Source organism: Hetaerina americana, unplaced genomic scaffold, assembly GCF_022747635.1.
Source record: "Hetaerina americana unplaced genomic scaffold, ioHetAmer1.1.p SCAF_1, whole genome shotgun sequence".
Classification (NCBI taxonomy): Eukaryota; Metazoa; Arthropoda; class Insecta; order Odonata; family Calopterygidae; genus Hetaerina; species Hetaerina americana.
The window spans coordinates 75351984-75375285 of NW_027286069.1; the positions used below are offsets into that span (position 1 = coordinate 75351984).

Consider the following 23302-nt stretch of genomic DNA (forward strand, 5'->3'; position numbering starts at 1 on the left):
CTGTGTTTATACGCGTATATGTATGTGTGTGTGTGTGTGTATATATATATATATATATATATATATATGTGTATATATGTATATATATATATATATATATATATATATATATATATATATATATATATGCTTATTCACTTATTTTATTTAAGTGCCCTACAAGCCACTGCTAGGGTGCGTAGCAGGGGGTGAATGCACAGCAGAATGATTTTACCCGAACATGACCATACCGCGGTCGGACGATGTTATTATTATCCCTTATCGTTGGTGGAAGAAATAGTATCTTAAATCTATCTGTTCTACGCTTAATCTCTCTCATTTTATTAGCATGATCTCCCGTACCATAGTACGATGGGGGTAATACTACATTTTCGACATCACTGTTAAAAAGACTCCCTTCCGATTAACGCAAGAGCTTCAAATCTGTATATTAACCTTCGCTCCGCAATGGATTCCCAGCCTAGTGCCTCTAATATTTTGGATAAGCAGCCAAGTTTTTCATAACGTTTAAGAGATCTGGATCCTCTACGCTGCACACGATCCAATTCGGTGATCAATCCAACTTCGTGAGGATCAGATATACTAGCAGCATATTCTAACTGAGGGCTAACCAGCCAAAGATAACACTTTTCTAAAACCTCTTCATCACATTTACCCAGTACTCTTCTAATAAATCCTAAATTTTTATTAGCTTATCCACATATTAACCGGGCGTTTCACCCAAGAGAGGTCATGAGTGAGGATAGCGCCTAGGTATTTAATTGAGTTTACACATTCCGTTTCGGTGTTCCCAATGCAGTAGGCGTTTGGGTGGGAATTGCTATTTTCCAAAAATTTATGACTACTTACTTTTTTAAGTTTAATTCTAATTGCCAAGGGTCGCACCAGGGTTGTATAGCATTAAGGTCATCTGATTACGCAGCTGTGTCCTCAGAATCACGGATATCAAGGTAAAGCTAACTCCATCTATGACTACTCTTTGTACCTGACCATCCACAAAGTCTTTAATCCAACCCCGGATATTTTTATCTATGCCGTATGCTTCTAGATTTGGGAGTAGCTTACTGTGCGGTACTTTGTGGAAGGCTTTCTTAAAGTCTAGTAAAATCGCGTCCACTGGAACATTGCTCTCTCCCGAAATAAGAATATCATGAACAAAAAGCGCAAGTTGTGCCTCGCAGGATCTACCTTTTCGGCACCGCGTTTATTTTTCATTAATAACTCCTGATTATCGAGATGTCTCACGATCGAACTAGCAACAATATGTTCCATAACCTTGCACGAAATAAATGTGAGGGAAATAGGTCTTAATGGATCGGTTCCTTCTTGTCTCTGTTTTTAAATATTGGTGGTACGTTAGCCGTTTTCAAGTCTCTGGGAACCTTTTGATCTACTAGCGACTTCATAATTTTATTTCTAGGTACAGTGCAATTTCTGACGCTAGATCCTAAAATATACCCGCGGATATTTCATCTGGTCCGGAAGATTTATTAGCCTTCATATTTGTCAGCAAATATTCTATTCCAGTATATGAGATTTCAACTTAGGTTGTCGGTTGACCGGCAAGATTTGGTAAGCTGTCGGAGGCATTTGGTGATACAGGGTTCGTCCGGAAAATAAGTGTACTGATTTTTTCCCGCCGCTCCAGGCGCGCCCAGCACCGCTCTGACGGGCTGCGATTGGAGGGGGGTATGTTGGCAAGCGACGCTGAAAAAGGCAGTCGGCTCTGAGCTGTGGTGTAGTGAGGAGCTCTGTTAACGCGAACCTCCACGCTCGACCCACGTCACGGAACGCGATGCCGAAGTTTTTGGAGCAGCGTTATTCCATCAAATTTGCGGTAAAGCTTGGGAAATCGTCTACCGAAACTGTCGGTATGATTAACCAGGCTTACGGGGAGTCAGCCATGTCCAGAAACATGATCTTTCGGTGGCACAAGATGTTCGTGGAGGGCAGAGAAGAGGTCGACGACGAACCACGGCCTGGACGCCCATCAACGACACTCACCGACGAAAATGTGCGAAAAGTTCGCGATGTACTGAACTCTGATCGTCGTCTTAGTGTTCGGATGATAGCAGAGCAGTGTAATGTGCCAAAAACAATAGTGCACGAGATTATTAGGCACCAATTACAGATGCGAAAAATTTGTGCAAAGTTGGTGCCGAAAGTGCTCAGTGATGATCAAAGACTCAATCGTTTGGTAATCGCGACACAACTTGCGGATCACTGCAAAAATGATCCACATTTTTTAGAGAACGTTGTTTCGGGTGACGAGACGTGGATCTTGGAGTACGACCCGGAGTCGAAGAGACAAAGTGCGGAGTGGCACACCCCATCATCACCCCGTCAAAAGAAAGCTCGCATGAGCAAATCTCGGATCAAGGCGATGCTCATTGTCTTTTTTGACAAAAGGGGAGTCGTCCACTAAGAATTTGTACCTGAACGACAAACTGTAAATGCTGCATTTTACGTCCAAGTGCTCGACAGGCTCCGAAAACGAGTCGCCCGCGTCCGGCCAGCGATCAAAAACATCTGGCGGCTGCATCACGACAATGCGCCGTCTCACACCGCGCTTGTCGTGTCGGCCAAGCACGGCGTGGCAACGCTGCCGCACCCGCCCTACGGCCCGGACTTGCCACCACCGGACTTCTTTTTGTTCCCGAAGATAAAGAGGAGTTTGAAAGGAACGCCATACGGGACTTTGGACGCCGTCAAAGAGGCCGTGACGACGTGTCTTCGAGAGGTTCCCGATGATGCCTTCGCGGGAGCGTTCCAGGAATGGGAACGCCGCTGGAACAAGTGTATCGACTCACAAGGGTCGTATTTTGAGGAATATTAGCTTAAGATATGTAAAAGTGTAATAATTTTTTTTTCCTGAGCTCAGTACACTTATTTTCCGGACGAACCCTGTATGTTGGTAAAGACGCTTCGGTAAAGGACTTGGTTGGTAAAGGACTTTATCACGCTAGGCTTTTGCAAACTGCTGGTTATTCTTTCTCTTTATTATTTTTGACTGAATCAACAGCAGGCTTATTTCCCTGAACGTCTCTGACGCATGACCAAAATGCTTTTAGACTCTCTTTCAAATTTTCCGGCTAATCTTTTCCATTTGAATTCGCTTAACGCTTTCCGAAATTAATTCTTGGCATTCGCCCTAGATATCTTGTTATCATAAATGATCTCATTCTTTTTGTCACTAGAGATACCATCCCTAATATTTTTCATCTTGGCATGACATAGCCTTTACCTTCGCAATACCTTTCTAACATCCGCATTGTACCATATAGGTTCCGTCTTATCTTTTATGAATGGGAATGATCTTTTTGACTGCTGAACGCGTGATTTCAAGGAAGTGATTCCACGTATCCTCGGTATTTCGGTGATCACTATCTTGCTTAAAACGTCCAAATTGACTCTGTAGCACGCACTTTAAGCTATTGTAGTCCTATTCTTTAGACAAGTATATCTCCCTTTTCAGCTTCTTATTTCCGACCCCATGTAGCGAAAACTTAGCATTAACTGCCCTGTGGTTATGTATTCCTTTTATAGTTTCTGTAGTTACGATTTTTTTGGAAATATTCGTAGCTATCATATCAAGAATAATGTCACCCCTAGTTGTTTGCAAGGTATTCAACGTAAAATAATTCAATAGCGATTTGCAGATATTTTTGATATATTTGCAGGTACTTTGTCTTAACCCCCCGTTTAAAAGTATATGTGCTCCAGTCAATAGATGGAACATTGAAATCTAAACCGATTATAACGTCGCGATCATTAATTTGGGGTAAGAAACCTTGGATTTTCCAATCTAATTCTAGTCTTGAATTGTTCCTGTCATCCGGCGGTCTGTAAAATACGCATACATAAATTCTCTTTGATTGAGGACTTCTAATTGAGCACCAAACGCTACCCAAATCATTAACCGGAATTACCTCAGCCCTGTTGACGCAAGAATTTTCAACATGCAATAAAGACACCGCCCCCGATTCTATTTGTTCTGTCATTTCTGTAAATGGAAAAGGATTTTGGGAAAATTTCACCTCCGGCAATATCGGAAACCAGCTTTCTGTCCCATCTCAGCAGGGTGAGCAATTTGGGGAGATACCCAAAATATGAGGCGCCAATCCAAGTAATTATCAAGAAGAATTTCACTTTGTGGAGCCTTCAAGGGTCTCATTCAAGTGAGTATGCGAGTGAGTATGGAGCGACAATCTTTTACTTTCTATCTTTGGGTCGGGGGCCCCTCGCTACGCCATTTAAGAATAATCGTAACCTATAAATATTTACATCCAAGGATATTGTTCGTTCGCAAAGTGTTGTTGAAAAGGGGCAAATTTCTTATAGGATGTAGGAACGAATTAAGGTACGATGAGCGGTGGAATATTGATTCCCGATGATCTCAGTCTCGAAGCCACTACCTTCAGTTTGTGGTGATTACTTACCCGAATGCTCTTTGGTCGCTCTCCTATTTATCCCTTCCTCTCTGCCCTCACTTGCTCCACCCCGCTCTCCACCGCCCGCTTCTCCGACAGCCCATTGGATGAACGAACCTGGGAACGAAAACAGTGGAGTTAATGAGGCAATACATTCCACGACCAAACAAAGTCGAAAGATCGGAGCGAGGGTGAGGAGGGAGGTGAGGACCTGAAGGCCTTCCAGGCGGTAAGGGAAGCAGCGGATGGAACCGAGACTTAACGGTAGTGTTTAACAGGGTTCGGGCCGAAAGCTTCGCGTCAGATTTAGTCATTTCACTCAAAAGTGGGTGGCACTTACGGCTGAGTCTCGATGATGCGGAGCAACTGTAACGCCTGCTTGATGGTCATATTTCAGGTTGTTGATCGAATGCGAGCGAGTCTAAGGAAACAACGCGAAGAGTTCACGCAAATCTCGTTAAGTTTGATCGAGCGAAACGTTTCCGACTCGTTTAGCTCTGGAAGCAATGGACTCCTCCCGTCTCGAAAGAGGGCGAACGGCCAATACGAAGCGAATCCATTAAATAGCAATGGGATGCTCGATCTTTGGGAAAGCACATCCGAAAAAAGAGCAAAAATGAAATATCGTGGATGTAATCTTTGTGGAAATTATTATAATTCAAAATAAATTTCTACGAATGCTCTCTAATATGAAATGCTTTTTTTTTCGCATTAAAGAAAATTAACTAACTGTTCAACTTCATGAATGCAGTAAAGAGAAGTGTGAGAAGAATTCTTCAAGTGTGGGTATACCAAGGAAAACTATTAAAATTGAAATCCGTCATAATGATATTCACATTTCACATTCACAGTTATCAAAGTGACGCATACACACGAAGCTCTGAAGTCCATATCCATATTCTTTTAGATTCACAGTCAAAAAATATTTGACTTTATCAATGTATTTTCATCAACTCGAAGTATGTATTAATCCGATAAGTTGCGTTGAACCAAATGCCATATCCAAAACATTTCGCTGTGACAAATTCCAAATTATTATTTCATAGTTAATCTCCATAGAATGTGTTTAATTTACCTCTCATGCTCTTCTGTGGCACGCATCTCAATCAGTATTATTATTTTTAACATAGGAAGCTCCAGACAACTACGATACAGTTCTCATTGTTTCTCAAAATCTTTTCAATAAATTAAACTTATTTAGACACTGTACTTATTCATAATGGTGGTACGTATTAGTGGAATGTCCTTATAGTGACAAATCGACCTGCTACTACTTCTATCCTACCTTATAGGTTGACCTCCTCTTGAGCCGCCAGTTCGGATTGAGAGGGAAACGGTGTGAGAGATGGATGAATAGGCGAGGGAAGCAAATAAGCCCGATCCAAGGCAGTAATTCTCTTCATTAGCTGGAAGCTAAAGACTACGGTGGGATGGATTTCACGAGGTAATTCCTCCGCCTGCCTAATCGGTATTGCACCCGGCGATTGTTTACCTCCCCATTGAGCTTCTAACTCACTTACTCCTCCCTTTCACCTGTTCAATAAAACCGAAGCACGAGTGCGACAGGTAATATGTTAGCGGTGGGCAAGGAAATGAAGCAGCTGGCAGGGTTCTCATAAATGTCACCATGGCAACACTCTCTTTTAACCCACAATCCTTCGTCTTTGCCCGAAAAAAATAAATTTCCGATACATTCACCCTCTTTCTTATTTACTCTCTCATTTTCCTTTCCCCCTTTTCCACCTTCATTACCTTTCCACCTTCTTCACCTTATTCAATTTAACTGAATCGTTTCTCGCGGTACCAAACGACTTTTACAGCTAACTTTAAAACGCAGTCGACATCAGGGGTCCGTAAGAAACTTCCTCGCAGAAGTTGAATGCTAAGAAGTTAGAAAAGGCTACCCAAGAGCCTGAAAACCAATTTTCGGACTCGTTATCAACTATCCCTTTCAACTGAGAGTTTCAATATCGTTTCACGTGTACGGAAAATCCAACCACGTCGTTGAGGAAAGAATTCTCAGTCGCGGATCGATGTTGCCGATGTTCTTGACGGAGGCTAAATTGAACTCTGTGACGTCGAAGTTTGTGAAATAAGAAGAACAAATAGCGGAATTCGGACGAATAGCCCAATGCTTAAGATCGTGTTCCTGAAAGCGGTTCTTTTTAAGCTCCTTTCTTTTGAAACAAAACTTTTGTACGAGTGTTTCTCATTAAATCGAGGACGTTGAATTTTCAGGGAGGGTTTCTTCCGTGGACACCATTGCAGCGCTAGGTAACCAGATCTTCCAAATTATAAGAAAATAATGAATTCAAATCATAGTTTCGAACAAGCACCCATACATTTCTTTTAATCGTGATTCAAAAGGGTGGAAGGAAAATGTTATGTCATGGTTAAATCCTCGTACCTATAATAAGGATCTACATTGTGTCCTGGTAGTCATCAATTGGGCGCTCACCTGCATGTTGCTGCGCACTATTAATCATTCACGTAATTAAAGACAAGAATTGATTTAATCGGCGTAAGGAAATTGAAAATAAGTACTACATGAGGATTTAGGCCCTCTTGTGATAGGTTTGTTTCTATTGCCTTCGGAAATTGCGCAAGTCAAACTTAAGATTTAAAACTGCTATTTCCGGTGCAAATTTTCATCTCGTCATGCAGATTATGTAATGTGGAGTTAATTAAGTTCTACGGGGTCAAAACCAAAATCAATTTCTCGCTAAGCTTCTCTAAATTTCCACTCCAACACATACGAGGCCACGAATTCTATTCACCTTAGCCGATTCCCGACTTCTTGAAAGTGCGTTCTGATTAACTGCACATATAGTTGCTTCATTTATCTGATGGTAAGTTGAAAATATGCATCCCCCCAGGTCTCCTTTAGTAAGAGAGAGTAGTACAGCTTCATTCTTTATCTTTTCGTTCCCTGTTAACTAACCCATCCCAAACAGTGCTTGTGCTAGTCCGCCTTCCAAAAAAGCTAAATACAAGGTCTGTCCTAAAAGTAGTTGGACTTAGTTGATTAAAAAAAAATTATTACCAGAATCGATACATTCACTCAAAAGCCTTCGAACACCCTTGTGTGTCCACGCATTGCTGCCAGCGGGTTTTCCATGCCTCGTACGCCTTCTGGAAGGCGGCACCTGAAATACTGATTGGATCCCTCGTCACGGCCTGTTCTAACGCTTCCATCGAGCCGTGGTTACGTCCTTTTAGCTAACGGATTTGAGGTGAAGGAAGAGGAAAAAGTCTGGTGGGGCACTGTCTAAAAAATTTGGATTCCCCCTTACATGGTCAAAAAGCTCTTGGCAGATCCACAAGAGAGTTTCCACTTGTTCGTACGAGAGCACTCGCGACACCAACTTCGCACACACCTTTCTCTTACCCATGTTTTCGGACACAAGTTAATGCACACCACTTTTAGGGATGCCAAGTTCATCAGAAACCATGCGAACACTTAATCTGCGATCTCTGTCCGACAAAGCGATCACTCCTGAAAGATTTTTCGTCACTTTTTGAGTTCGAAGGGTGTCCTGAATGTTCGGTGTCTTCAACGTCTTTACAACCCTTCCGAAACAACTTGTACCATTCAAAAACACCCGATCTACCCTTGAAATTATCACCATAAGATGCCTTGAGCATGTGAAGAGTCTCTTACCGGTTTTCCCAATTTCACGCAAAATTTGATGGCGTAGTGCTGTTCATGACGAAGCGTAACGAGTTGTAGTTATAGAGGTTTCGCAAACGAACGACCCGCACTCCGAAAAAGTGGTGAGCCAACTTCCACCGGCCTCCAGCCTTTCCTGAGACCCCTTCCTCGAACCCAGCCTCAGAAATCGCTGCCCGTCCGTCCATCTATCCAGGGAGAAATAAGTCCTACAACTCTTGGGACAGACCTTGTATATTTCGTCCCCTTTGTGTGAAACATTAAAATTTTTTTGAAACCCAATACATAGTTAGTTACTCCAAAATTTGATGTTAAAATTAACGTTTTTCCTAATAATCCGGAAACTCGAGAAACATCCATCAAGTTTTAGTAAGTTTCCCTCTTGAAATGAAAATGCCTTGCCCAAGCTCAACCCACGATTTTTCGAGTCGTCAACTCTAACGCCGCATTTTATATTCCTCACAAAAAACTGATTTATTGCATGGTAAAATCATTGAATTATTTATTGATTTCCTGCAAAAAATGAAACTGAAAAATTTCTTGAAACATTTTCACTTCCATCAGATGGCAAGTTTAAACTCCGGCTTCACCGATGTCGTCAGCAAATGTAATTAACTCAAATTTAGGTAGCGAGGGAAAAGGAAAAGAAATAAGAATATTCATTTTTAACATGAGGGTGTATTATATTTATGAGACAGGCTATGTGATTTGTGTGGATATAGCTCAAAGAACGTAATTTGTAGTTGAATTTCTGGAATTCCTCCCCTTTCATTTACAAAATTAGACAAAAAGTAATATTACACCTCAAGGAGAACTGTTTTTAGAACACATTTGCGAGCATATGCATTGGGAATTCAGCTTCTTTAGTGATGAATTTTTATTGATGTTTCAGGAAAATATTGATGAGGTTAATGCATAAGATGAAAGGCAACATTAATAAACTTTCTGTCTCGTCATTCGGATTTTTGAACGTTTTCTCTGATATTATTAACCATTATGCTTAAATACAGGGTCCGTACAATAAGTATCGTGACTGGTTCGCTGTAGCCTTAACGGAGAGTTGGATCGGGGTCCGACCGGTCGGCTCGGTAGAGGGGTCCCCTACCACTCAGGCGCACTTTCGTTCAGTCGCCTCCGGGCATGCGTTGAGACAGGAGGTGTATTTTTGTGACATGAGATTGTGTGAGGTGTTGTCGCGCCAGCATGGAGCGCACCGTCGAGCAACGCTACGCTGTGAAGTTTTCCATTAAGCTAGAGAAATCCGCGTCGGAGACCCTTAAACTCATTAAAAATGGGGATGATACCTTAAGCCGCACTAGAGTTTTTGAGTGGCGCAAAATGTTTAAGGAAGGCCGGGAGCTCGTCGAGCACCGCGTCAGACGCCCGACGACCGCTCGAACCGATACTCAGGTGGCCAAAGTACAAAATGTTTTGTACTTTGACAGGCGTTTAACCATCGCCCTATCAGTGAGCAGACAGGCCTTTCAGTCGGAACCGTCCACGCCATTGTAAGAGAGGATCATGCGATGAGGAAAGTGTGCGCGAAGCTGGTGCCGAAAGTCTTGAGCGAGGAACAAAAACTGTCGCGGGTGGAAATTTCGCAAGAAAGTTTGGACTGCATCCAGGAACGTGAAGCTTTTCTCGACAACGTTATTACCTCAAAAGATAGTTCAAAAGGAGCTCAAAGGATATCGGTTCGACTCCATCGAGGCGGTTCAAGCGGCGACGACGAAGTCCCTCAACAGTATTCCGGAAACCAACTTCCAGCGGGATTTTGACGAGTGGCAGACGCGCCGAACCAAAGGTGTATCGATGCAGGAGGAATGTACTTTGAAGATTAATAAGTACTTGTAATGATAACCGCAATACATTTTGATTTTTGGAACCAGTTCCGATTATTCAAGCTTTCAAGTGAAGTTAGTACAATGTACGTGCAGCTGATAAAATATTCTCTCATTTCTGCTTCATTTGAAGATGAGAGAGACAAGATTTTATCAAAAGTGAAATTCCATGAAATTCTGTCTCTCCCAAATAAATCGTGCAGCAAAATTAATTTCGCTGAGACGACCTATCAATGCGGAAATATCCTATGATTAAAGAAAATTAACCGATCTCCATGGTCTGACTTCTCTTGTATCTTTTCCACAATGATCGATTCCCCAATATTAATGAAAGCTGAAACTTTTCCTTAGACCCTTTTTGAGTGGGCCCCTCATCGCCCTTCTTTTTCAATCCAAGTTTCGCTCCAGAAAATTGAAAATAAAAGTTTTAGGGAAAGAGAAAATCATTTCTCACCAAGCTTCCTATAATTTCTGTGTTGTTCGACGTTCAGGAGATGAAGATTCAACATTTTTTACGCTTATAGCTGGGGAAGGAGAGTACTACAAGACAGATTCAATCTTTTGTCATATTCAGCCAATGATTGATCGTGAGCATCAATCATCTTGAAACAACCGCTCCTCAGACAGCGAATGAGATTAAGTTCGTCGGGAATAAAAATAAAAAATCAGTGCTTTGAATATTTTAGAGCGGAAGGAAATTTGGATCGGGTAATTAAATGAAATTAATTAGAGTTAAAGACTTTTAGACAGTGCCTCATAAGATGAGCCGCTTTCATGAAAAACATTCTTAAGGAGTTAAATGCCTCAGTGATATCGGAATATTTATTTTTTTCAAACGAATTTACGAATATACTTAACTCTAATAATGTGAATTTTACGACTGTATACGTGGAATGTGTGTATTCTGTAGAAAATGCTCCGAATGACTGTCGACATTTATCTGTAATACAAGTGGCATATCGTATAATGAAATGAACTTAAACAATTTAAAACTGATAATCTCAAATTGCATATATTTCTCTATTAATGATAGTTTTTACATACTGATAGTTTTTCCTGAATTTTGTCAAGCTGTCTCTCCACAAATATAACCACTCTTATTATGAATAATGATTTAAAAAACCGCTCTTAATAATGAATCACAAAGGGATCCCGATTACATTTAAGAATCTATTGTTTTTATTTGGTTAAATTATTCTCAGCTTGCAATTACGTATGACGTTCCTAGTATTTTTGATTTTCATTTGTCATGGTGGAAATTTTAAGTGGGTGAATACACCATAATATTCGCTCGAGCTGAGGGCACACATCTTAGATCTCACTTCTGGGAAAATGTAAATTTACGGAATCCAAGTTTGAAAAAAGTTACGCAAGAAAATAAGCAGGGGTGGTGTTGAAAAAGGCCATCGCAGCTTTTCAACTTATTTTTTTCCCCCAACTTAGTGCAAAACTATATCCCTTTCGAATAATATTAGCCCGTTTCTTCTACTCCCCCTTCACCTTTCTTTGTATTACGACGGCGTCTTCTTTGCAGACGCTAAGTTGGGGTTGAAGAAATACAAATAGCTACCATTTCCTGGGAAAGGTTTTTATAATTAATTTCTCATTTCAAAGCTAGAATTATTTTCATTATATAAATACAAGTCCTCAAGATTTCACAAGAGAACTCTGTACCATGATATTGCTTACAAACATCCTATGCAGATGTATAAATTTTCCCACAAAATGTCGACTAAAATTTAGACTGCATTGCGCAATAGAGTAATATGCCTGACACTCACCCCTTTGTTTAATTCTAGGAATAATCTTATGATGTTCAATGACCCACTTCTGTGCACATCTCCAATTAATTTCATCCGATTCTATAGCTTCTGGACAATCTATAATGCATTTCATCTGAACCAATCTCAACTTAACAAGTGGAATAAACAAACGATTTCAATCAAATATTAAAAAAATGTCGGCCACATTACAAGACCTTTGCTGTTTTCCTACCATCCTTAATTTGTAAAATTAATAAGCTAGCAGTAGAATGGAGAAGAATGCTTAAGATTTTATTCATAGGTACATGTCTTTGAGATATGAAAATAATGGCATGATTATCCTTCCATGAAAATGCTGAATGAAGCAATCATCTAAGAGGGAGTTTTCCAAGCGGGAGTACAGATTTACTTATACGAGGGCGATTCGAAAGGTAAGGTCTTATATTTTTTTCATGAAGAATCAAATTTATTCTCAACTTTGCGTGTATCTTTGGAAAGGTTGAGCATTTACCTATTTTCCTGTGTAGTCACCTTGACGATCAATCACTTTTTCCATCCTTGTGAGCAGCTTTTTAATACCGGCATCGCACCTTTCTCCCGCCGCGTCGCGAAGCCAACTGACGACTGCTTCCCCGATATAAAGTCATCGCCATTTAGTGGAAGTGTACGGTGAGAAGTGTATGAACATCAAAAACGTGCGGAAGTGGTGCAGGGAGTTTTTTGATGGCCGGGAAAACGTGCACGATGAGCAGCGGTCGGGGCGGCCGAGTTTGTCGGAATCAACGGTGGCTCCAATTGACGAGATGGTGCGCAATAACCGGAGAATTACCCTTCAAGAGATAAAGGACGGCCTTAATGAAGAGAGTGGCTACTTCTCCGTGCAGAATATTGTGTCGGAGGTCCTCGGTTACAACAAGATGTCTCGCCAAAGGAGTATGTTTGCATCATGACAATGCACGTCCGCATGTGCCACATCAAACGACCACCCTACTCAATGAATTCGGCTGGGATATCGTCGACCACTCCTTATAGCCCGAACGTTGCCCCCAGCGACTACCACTTGTTTTCCGCTCTCAAAAAACACCTTGGAGGACAGAAATTCAAGTCAGACAAGGAAGTGCCAGAAGCAGTCGTCAGTTGGCTTCGTGGTGCGGCGGGAGAAAGGTATGACGCCGGTATTAAAAAGCTGGTTACAAGAATAAAAAAGTGATTGATCGTCAAGGCGACTATGTAGAAAAATAGCTTAATGCCTTTCCTACAATGTACACAAAGTTGAGAATAAATTTGATTTTTCATGAAAAAAAGTAGACCTTACTTTTCGAATCGCCCTCGTAATAACACTTAAAAAAATGTACCTCCAAGAGGAACTGTTAGCGTTTTTATGAATAAATGGAGTCACTTTAGAACAGACAAAGTTAAAATAAACGGTAGAGTGAATGGATAATAACTTGTAAAGCACTACTTCAGAGTATTAAGTAAGCATTGTGATGTTTACGAATACATCTGTGTTATTTGTTAGTAAACTTAACGTTTCACCCTCGGGAGCTTCTTAAAGAGAATAAATTCGAGCATCTCGGATCCTTCAGAACCAATTAAGTTTTAACCAAGACAACAAGATGTTCGGCGAATAAAATTATATTTTTATATACTGTTAATAATATGTCTACCACAATTACGGGCCTCATGAGTCTCACCTAAATCCCTCAAAGATTTAACCTCTCGTTTGAAATTGTATCATATCTTATCCTATTAAACGCATTAACTAATATTAAATCTAGATAAAATATTGTGCTTATTCCTATTTTTTAAAGCACAATTTGAAAAAGACAATTTAATATACGATTTAATTGAGTAGTGAAGTGAAACGTTTCACTACACTGAAGAACCTTAATTGCTCATGCACACGAGTATGACAGAGCACACCTGAAGGTTGAATTGATAGTTTTTACAAATTACAACAGGAATCATATCATGGAAATTTCCAAAGTTCCTTTTTATCAATGATAGATTTATATGCTTCCATCACCTCTCATGCTCCTTTTATCTTAGAGATTTTGCTCTTTTGCTTCGGCTGAAAGTAACCCATGCAAGAAGTATACCTGTTACAGTGTGAAAGCAAGTTGAAATATCTCCCTTGAGTCAAATGCCGGGATTTTGGTGATTTCTGGCTTTGATAGTAAACCACGTATTCAGGGTAAAGGGACAAATACTTTCAAGGAGAAGTTGCAGTTTTTATCATAGTTTTAATATCCAAAAAATCCTATTTATGTTGTGGCTTGTCAAGATTTTTGAATCCGAGACACCTCGGTCAGTAACCGAACAACATAACCTGATGGGCAAAGAAACCCAATACCATTAAGCATATCAGTTACGTCAGGCCAAACAATATTTTGTAAATACTTAAATTAAGGTAGAGCAATGATATCAATATCACAACAATAATAAAACGTCTGTATAGTGGTGAGATTGAGACAAGATAGTCCCGTCTTCCACCTAACCCCTCGTCATTTACATTTACGTCTCAGAGAAACAGAAAAAGAAAAATAGATTGGACCGTGTTTTTCTCTCTTTAGTTTCCCTCTTTTTCTTATTTCAGGATAGTCGTTTTTTAATGAGATTCCTTTAAAGGAATAAAGTGAAATGAAGAAAAACGAACCAAGCATGGCGAGCCCAAAAGAAGGAAAAGATAATCATCCAACACAAGATCCATTTAGGAACACAAGGAAACCAGTTCAATACCCTCAGATCATATCGAAATGCCATTTAAAATGGCAACGGTGATGTCCTCATAAAAAATGAAAAGGAAACGCATGCAAAAATACTTTATGGATTCCAGTGATGACAAGAAGGAATGGATTCGAAAGGACTCCTTTCTCAGGGAAGAATTAGACGTTTCGGTTTAGAAACAAACAGGATATAAGTAACCACCAAAAACCGTCTCGATTCATAAAAAATCAGGAATTAAAAATGTTCTCACCCTCTACAACATGGTGCATTATACTTTCAATAGGCATACGAGCACCTGCATGCTCTATATAAACGTCGGATGGCATTGATCAATATTGAGGCAGTAGAGAAAGGTCTAACGGATCGGCGGACATCATCAGACTTAGTATTTAATAATGCATCGAGAAGACAGTAAAAGAGATAAAGGGAAAGACAAAAAGTCCGCAGGTCGAGCATGCACAGAGTTAATAAGAACGCTGTGGTTTCCTGGGGACATAGCCATGATTACCGGGGGAAATACAGGAGGAAAATGCAGAGGATTTACCGGGGTACCATAATACGAAAACGTGAAACCCCATATCAACTAATGTAAAAAGAAGATAATAGTATAGCCAGTCGAAGCAAGAAACATACTTTTCAAATAAACTAGGAGTGTGAACAATGGGAAAAGAGGAGGAAATTTGCTTTACAGGCGTCAGGAGATCTATTGCGCAGAAGAGCTCAACCTAAAAACGTTTCCTGCGAGAAGAAACAACAGAAAATGAAGGATACATTAGTAGATATCGCATGAAATGGTGCCGCAGCAGCCGCTGAAATCCGAAACTTACACTCACAGTTCGCCTACGGCAATGATGGAAGTACAAGGAATCATTGTATCACGCGACGAGATATACGATACAATGAATTAGCGTTCATCTGAACAAATCCTCACCTGAGACCCATGCAATTCTATGTTGGAAGCTGTAATGCTCTTATCTGTGGAGAGCCTATTCTTCCCAATAGCAAAGCTAGAAAATGATTAAAAATATTTGAAAAGAGAAGACAATTTCAAAGGAATGCAGGCATGGAGCTCCAGTGACTATTTTACGGAAGTAAATATTAACACTACTGCGGCCGTTGTGAGAGAAGATTCTCGAATGACGCTAGGAGCAATATTATAAATAGTAAAATATTTCAATGTGTGCCACCCAGACGTTGGTATCAGAAGATTTTCCATGATGCATGTTTTGCGTTGTGGGTACCAAGTGGCCAATGCCCGAAAAACAGTAAGTTCGCGTGCAGGCTCTGCTGAGGTTGAATTTGCTGCAGGAATGAGTTTTATCGAAGAGTATTACTGCAGGAGACAAATTTTATCATAATTTTGACCCTGAGAGCAAGCAATAAAGCTCTGTTTGGAAATCTCCAGCATCGCTAGTAAAAAAAAGCCAAAGAGGTTTGCACTGGGAAAGTTACGATCATATCATTTTCCGACGTTCAGGGAATGGTGGTGTATCAGCATGTCGTAACAATACACACAACTGTAAACGGATTATACCATAGAGACGCACGGAAAATTATTCAATTCTCTATAACAATAACAAAACACATCAATTTAAGTGAAAACGTTAGATAATGAACTACGATAATGCACGGCCACACATCGCAAATGCTGTTTCTGAATATCTCGAGAAAATATTAGTGAAATGTGTTCCTCATCCTTTATATAGATCAGACCCAGCACAATTTGACTTTTTATTTTTCCCCAACGCGTTGAAACACCTTCGCGGGAAGAGTTTTTCATCATCAGAAGCAGTGGTTATGGCTCCTGAGGAGATTTTGAAGGAGCAACTTATGATAAATGGCTTCCAGCATGTTTTCGAAGACTGGAAAAAAGGTGGGGCAAGTACTCGTACATTGCGTCCACTGGGAATTACTTTAAGAAAGATCATTATAATTTGATGAATGAGAAAGAATATGTTGCTAAATAAATGTATGGCTTATTTTTATCGATAAAACTTGGTAAATTTTATTTCGTTCAAAACTTTAAACGTTATTTGCCGTAGATTTTTATTTGTACAATATACTAGAGAAATAAGCTATTATTGGGTTATCATTGGCAAATTTTATAATTGTCGTAATATTTAGAAATATATTAACTATTTTCGTTTCTAAAAGCGAAATCCATTCAAGCAGGAAACTTAAAAATTATGCCGAAGAAAAAGGAAATTTATTTGATTAGTAATACTAAAATTTAGTGAGAATTTCATCGGAAAGAACGGTTAAAAATAAAAATTACACGTGACCTTGATATTTACCCAAAGGAAAGAATTTCATAAATCAATGAAATTTCCATTAGCTTTATTCAATGAAGCTGCAGCCAACTCAGTATTTCAAAATGCATGGAAAAATTTAAAAAAATATTTGTTTTTTTTTGGCCGCAATGATAGATAATTTTGCATCAATAGCTTTTGCTATGTGCTTCCGAATAGTACTTGGCGGAAATCGTTCAATTTTTAATTTAAAGAGAGTTTATAGTGATTAAAATATGTTTCAAATACGTGTTACACAATTTCTTTAGAATTTGAAAACCTAGGCGGAGAAGGAGAGAAAAACTATGGGGACACAAAATGAGGCAATGGTCAATTGAATACCGAAATAAAAGAAAGAAAGATTGAGGAAGACCAAATATGATCTGTGAGAAATGAGTGGTGAGTTAAGACGTGAGTTCAAGGAAATAAAGGGGAATGAAGAAATTGGAAGAGAACGAGTAGCTTGGAGGGTTGGAGGAAACCAATTCTGGGATCGATAACCTTAGGTAACGATGGTATGAATTAATTTGCCATAAAATATGATACTGCGGAAAATAACTCAATTTTTATGTTACAAACGTAAGAATTTAATTTCATATCAGCAAGCATAGTCATAATCACATTACAGAAGAATACATACTGGCTAATTCAGAATCCCAGCCTACAAAAAGGCCTTCAAAGCCACCAGAAAGATTTATTGAATAAGAATAATACAGATAAAATAAAAATGATAAAAAAGCGAGAGTTGGGTGATTACGCTAATATATACTAAAATAAGGTATTACTACTCGTATACATCAAATTTCAGTATCGCCCCAGATGATTAAGCAGAAAATTAACTTTAGTATTACATGTTTTAATACACCAACTTACGCTACAGAATGAAAAAAATGAGACGCAAGGTGCTCATTCTACTGTTATATTGTATAACCGTAAAGAAATTTTTGAAAATCCTTTGCCATGACGACATATGCATTTACGCTTAGGGCAGTATTTGAATTAATTATCTTCATGTTACCGGTGGAGAACGTTACACAGCGGTCTGATGCTTTCGTCATGGGTTTTCATGTACATATTTTCGTTTTTCTCAAATGTAATAAACAAATCCACGTGTATTTTAAATACGATGCATTCATGAAACGTTAATCAACAAAAAATTATTTCAGCGGTTACTTTTCATGCTGATCCAGGCAAAACTCGATGCTTTTAAGTTCATTTCGGACCAAATTACAACGCTGAAAAATAGCTCCGCGACGTTAATCTGAAAAATAACTTATCCCTTCGCTAGACGAGTTTCCAGCCCATACTGGGCACGTTTGTATTGGGAGTTCCGGCGAATGTGCTAAGCTTTAGCCCCCTTTGTCCTTGTTAAGCTATTGTTCCTGCCCAAAATCCTCATTAACTTTTATCATCTGTCGTTTTTAAAACCTGAGTATTAGGCAAAACCTGGGAGAGCTTTTATAACATTAAAATAATTAGACATGGTAATAATGACTGAAATAAAAAATAAGCATGGACATTTTTTTTCTAGAAAGCAACTTTGAATTACCCCATGATAATGCAAGAAGGCCCTATGCAGTTGGTATTTAGGTACTAAACTCTTTCACCATCTGAAGAAGCGTTTCCTGTTCTTTCAAGTTACGTAATAGGAATTGCGATTTGATTTAAGAATTATGACGTAATTTTTTTTTAAATTCTAGATTAATGTCATTAAATTCCACGATTACCGATGATTAAAACCTGATGACTTAACAACTACATGAGACGAGACATCTGTCACTAATCTCCCAATCTTTGATTTATTCGAAGGTTAGCTTATATCACTTTATGTGTACATGTATGTAAGATTTTAATCAGTAATATGTGGTCAACGATCTGGATTGAATAAAGTAACACTGACATCAGTTACGATAATGACACACTAACAGATTAGTATTTAGCTTTTGCATGTTCCGTACGGTCAGTACATTTACTATTACTAAACCGAAATGAATTTAAATTGCATTTAAAAAAAGCCGATCCTAAAGATGAATACGAACGAACGACTGGGATGAGCTGGAGAGCAAGCAACTCCTTATAAGAAAACTTGGGTTACTAAGATATAGCCCAGAAGGGACGCAAAGTTCATGGAATCAGAAATTTTTAATCTCATTGATTTTTGTTTCCCGAGAGCTTCATTGCAATCCTCACAGCGGAGTTGTCTTCATGCCCCTCCCCAGAAGAGCTGTAGATCTCAACGGCACCACAATCGCTCGTATCAAACTTCGCCGTGAGATTTTTGTAATCCCGGGGCGCTTGAAAAATTAATATTTTCCCGACATACCGAGGATAACGACGGGAGGATTTGGACGTAGGCTAGAGAACGTGAACGTGAGGACGATAGCATGAAACAACATGAGAAAGAATGGCAAATAGACGAGGACATGAAGCGCGAATGAAAAGCACGACGAATGACTATAGAAAAATACCACCGCATAATTTTCGGATGATGAACTGAGAGGGAGAGAGAGAGGTGGAGGGAGGAAAGGTGTGGAGAAGGAAAGCTCCCCTTTTTTGTAGAATGCCCGCAGCAAAATGCGAAAGAAGGAAATGAGGAGTCACAAGTTTTTCCATTCAAATTTGTCCTCTTGTTTCTCGAGGATTTCTTGCGGTAATCCTGCGTCTTTTGGAAGCAGTATTAACAGCGATGGAAAAAGCAATTGTAACGCTATACGCACGCCATGGAGGCTTTCTTACAGGAAGTAAAGTAAGCACATAATTTTCACCTTGATATGGGTCTTGACATTAGAAAACAAATTAAAGTTTTCACTTTGAGGACTGTATTTTTTTCTATAAGCGTTTGAGATAATGCCAAATAAAATATGATAGAAATGGAAATTTGGTGCTAAAAAATGAAGGCATAATTGACAAATGGAAAAGAAGTGTCGCGACAAGTTGGGTGTAGAATGAAGTCGACGGAAAACAATAGTAAGAAATAATAAACTGAAGGGCGGCCAACTGAGGCTCATTTTGAGTCTATTAATCATAATAATAATGTTAATATTAATGTTCATTAAATTCATAACGTTCATCCTAATGATTTTAATCTGATAAAAGCAATTTCAGAGAACATTAAGACTCAGTGAAATGAGATACATGAGAACAGGGTGGTGAACGTGAGAGCAAAGAAACCATAATAAAATGACCACTGATGGTAGAATTGAGTATAGAACTACGCGAAACCGATCCGGAATAGTTATTACTTCTGGTTATTTCAGTGCTTATTTATCCTTTAGGATCTCAAACCAATAGTAGAAACATCTCTACCGTTTCGCCTCCGACTTTTCTTGCGAATCTCAATTACGTAATGAAAAAACAATACCTAGTTCTGGGAAATCTCAATGTGTACTGAATGCCTAAGGGCTGAAGTCTAGGTATACACATGTATTAAGGACCAGAGTAGAGGTTAATTAACAGTATTTTGCAAATATAGGGCAGCTTTATCTATGAATATTCATTCTAAGTGTCAAAACATCATAAGAGAGCAATCAAAGTTGCGGATTTAATAAGAAGCCTAATTTTCATTAAGAGATCGATGTCAAAAGTTGGCCGAAAAATCTGAGATCCATTTCGATTATGTTAATCTTAGAAAATTCTGATTCTTGGCGTATTCTGATTTATATGACGATAAAGCGAGCCATTTATAAAACAATTTGAATTTCATTTATAACAGTTGATATGGTACACTTTATAAATAACCAGGATGAAAGAGAGAAAATAGTAGATCGATGACCTCATTAATTCTGGAGTTGGTTCATAAATTATCAACAGAAGGTATTTAAAGTTTTACGATATATTGGGCATATTTGTCCACAGAAGTTTTGGATCAAGATAAGTTTACATTTAGCACCTACTGATAATTTTAAATTTATAATCAAGCTCCTAGCATTACAAGCAATTGAGGCATGCATACAGTTCAAGTAGCACTCTGGGTATTTTTATCACGGGGTAGCTATCCATCTACTAGAGAGTAAAGCTGGCGTTTTATGTTAAAATAAGAAACTATGTTATTAGACGGCGTTTTTCTGCTATGCCATCATTATACAGTGGAAATTCAATAGCATTAAAACGGAAGTTAAAATGAAATGATCTCAATAAAATTTTTAATTGTTATTTGATATTTTACAGAAAAGTTAGCATTGATTACTGCAGCCCTAAATGCACGAATTTTATTCACGTACTCGCGTCTGGGTGATCAGTTGACATGACGTACACTTCCTTACAATTGAAATCGGAATGGTTACATAAATTCTCATGTTTATCTTCAGTGTTGAAACATAAAAGGGGACCTGATTGTGAATGGAGTAAGTTTTTTCGTGAGTTCATACATCAGGCAATCTCGAGAGGTGATACGGGTGATGAATAAGGGCCTAATGATGGATGAGACTGTGGCTCGTATTAATAATCGCCTCCCAGTCCTGGGAACACTTTAAAGCCGTGTCATGTGGGCCAACTTCCCGCGCAAATCACATCAAAGAATGATGATTCGTTGATGAAATTGCATCTTTGTCGCATGAGATACGTACCTGAAGAGGTTGGAGCAGGTGTTATATTTCCTTGAAGATAAGTACTACTATCAATCAGAAGCAAACACGGCTTATTAACAAAAAAGCACCGCAGAACAAACGCAAATAAGTATTAACACACTAAAATACCACTCCAATGTCAATAGTTGTCCACGGATGTTTAATCTCCTCATGAGAAAAATACTCTACAGCAAAGATAATAGGTATTAGAACCAGCTCATACAAGTTACAACCAAGTTATATCGTGAGAAAGGACCCCATAAGAGAAGCTGAATACCATTAAGGCCTATTATCGAAGAAAATACTGTAAAATATATAAATAGAGTATGCTTTGTCAAGAATGGAATAAAGTTGTTTGACATAGTCTCCTAAGATACGATTATTCATAATGGCCTTAGTAATGAACCTTCAGTTTTCTCATCGTCGACACCAATCTTAAATCCATATAGAAAGTAAATATTAATTACCTTGGCGCACAACTACATTACATAAAAACACGGGGTACGGAGCTTTAAGTGTTGTAAATGGGAGTCTTAGTTTTTACTAATTCGCCCTGAGGCACACAGTACCTTTCAGTCAGACCTCAATGAGTAACTACTAAAAGAAAATAATGACTGCGGGAATGACTCGTCACCGACTGGTGTCTTTTGCGACGTTTTGAAGGAAGAAATGAACCGCTGCATTTTCTCTCTCGCTCTGCGGCAGAGGAGCAAGAAAACGCCTGTCGCATTCCTTGGCGTTCTTTACGTTCCCACAAGGGGCAAATACTGCATGCCTCGAGCTCTATTTGGCCTGCCATTGAAGTGCGACAGATGACTTCTGCGTGCCTTGCACAAAAGAAATCGCATGTTCACCTGATTTTAGGTACTCCGCACAACGGACTCTCCCTTGACACCCGTATCACGAGAATAAATTAGAAATGGATGCTCATTGTGCTTACCATACGCACTTCTTAATGCCATTCCGAAATAATTATTGCTTCAGGACAAGTATTTAAAAGTGAATTTATTCTCTAGACTATTGATCCAGAAAAGGCATGCTTGGTAAAACCGGTCATACCTGCTGAAAAACCATTGCAGATGTCGAAAGGAACGAGAGAAAAATAAAAGGGGCTCAGAATTGATGAGGCACGGACTACAACTTATTCCCCGTTATATTTCTATGCAACCGCGCTTAAGAATATAAATTACCCTTTTCCACGGCTATTTACTTTTACAGGTAGACTGTAACAGCTATAAACTTTTTCAATTCATATTTTTGGTGTTCGGAACCCAATTTTAAGCCTGCAATTCGTTTATTCTTATATATATATATATATATATATATATATATATATATATATATATATATATATATATATACACACACACACATTCAAACACGAAATCCCGCCAAACGGCGAATAAATACTCATATATACAGAAACAGATATATAGTAAGGAAAAGGGATAGGAACACACATAAAGGACGAACACAATAGAAGTGGGGAAGGCGGAATCGAACGGATCACAAGAGTAAAAATATTTCCTTGACCGGGACTCGAACCTCGGATCTGTATTTGATCTGTATTTGGCCAATGTGGCTCATCTCTTTCTTCTGGCTATGCGTGCCACGAAACGCACTGTTCCTTTCCTGTATGATGTTGTATGAATTCTAACCCACTGTCTTTTCTCTTGTGTGTGGTGTATTTCTCCTTTGGTGGGTGAAACAGCCCCCTGACGCCATCTCTTGACTAAAGAATCGGGGCGCTTGGCGACATATAGTATTAGACCCACGGATATCAGGGTGAATTACGTTTCCTCGATAGCTCAAGTGGTTAAGAGCATCCGCCCGAAAAATGGAAAGATCCGAGGTTCGAGTCCCGGTTAAGGAATTATTTTTACTCTTGTGATCCGTTCGATTCCGCCTTCCCCACCTCTATTGTGTTCGTCCTTTATGTGTGTTCCTATCCCTTTTCCTTATATCTGTTTCTGTATATATGAGTATATATATATGTATATTTTTTTTTAAGGTAATCT

General features: G+C 39.1%; 1 protein-coding gene across 1 annotated transcript in view; it reads right to left on the minus strand.

Annotated features, from left to right (window-relative positions):
* Positions 1-23302, minus strand: part of LOC139693518 (uncharacterized) — a 439072-nt gene that overhangs the window by 139236 nt on the left and 276534 nt on the right. Inside the window, exon 4 of the mRNA XM_071591711.1 lies at positions 4440-4547. The gene's annotated coding sequence lies outside the window, so the exon portion shown is untranslated. The remainder of the gene's footprint in view (positions 1-4439; positions 4548-23302) is intronic.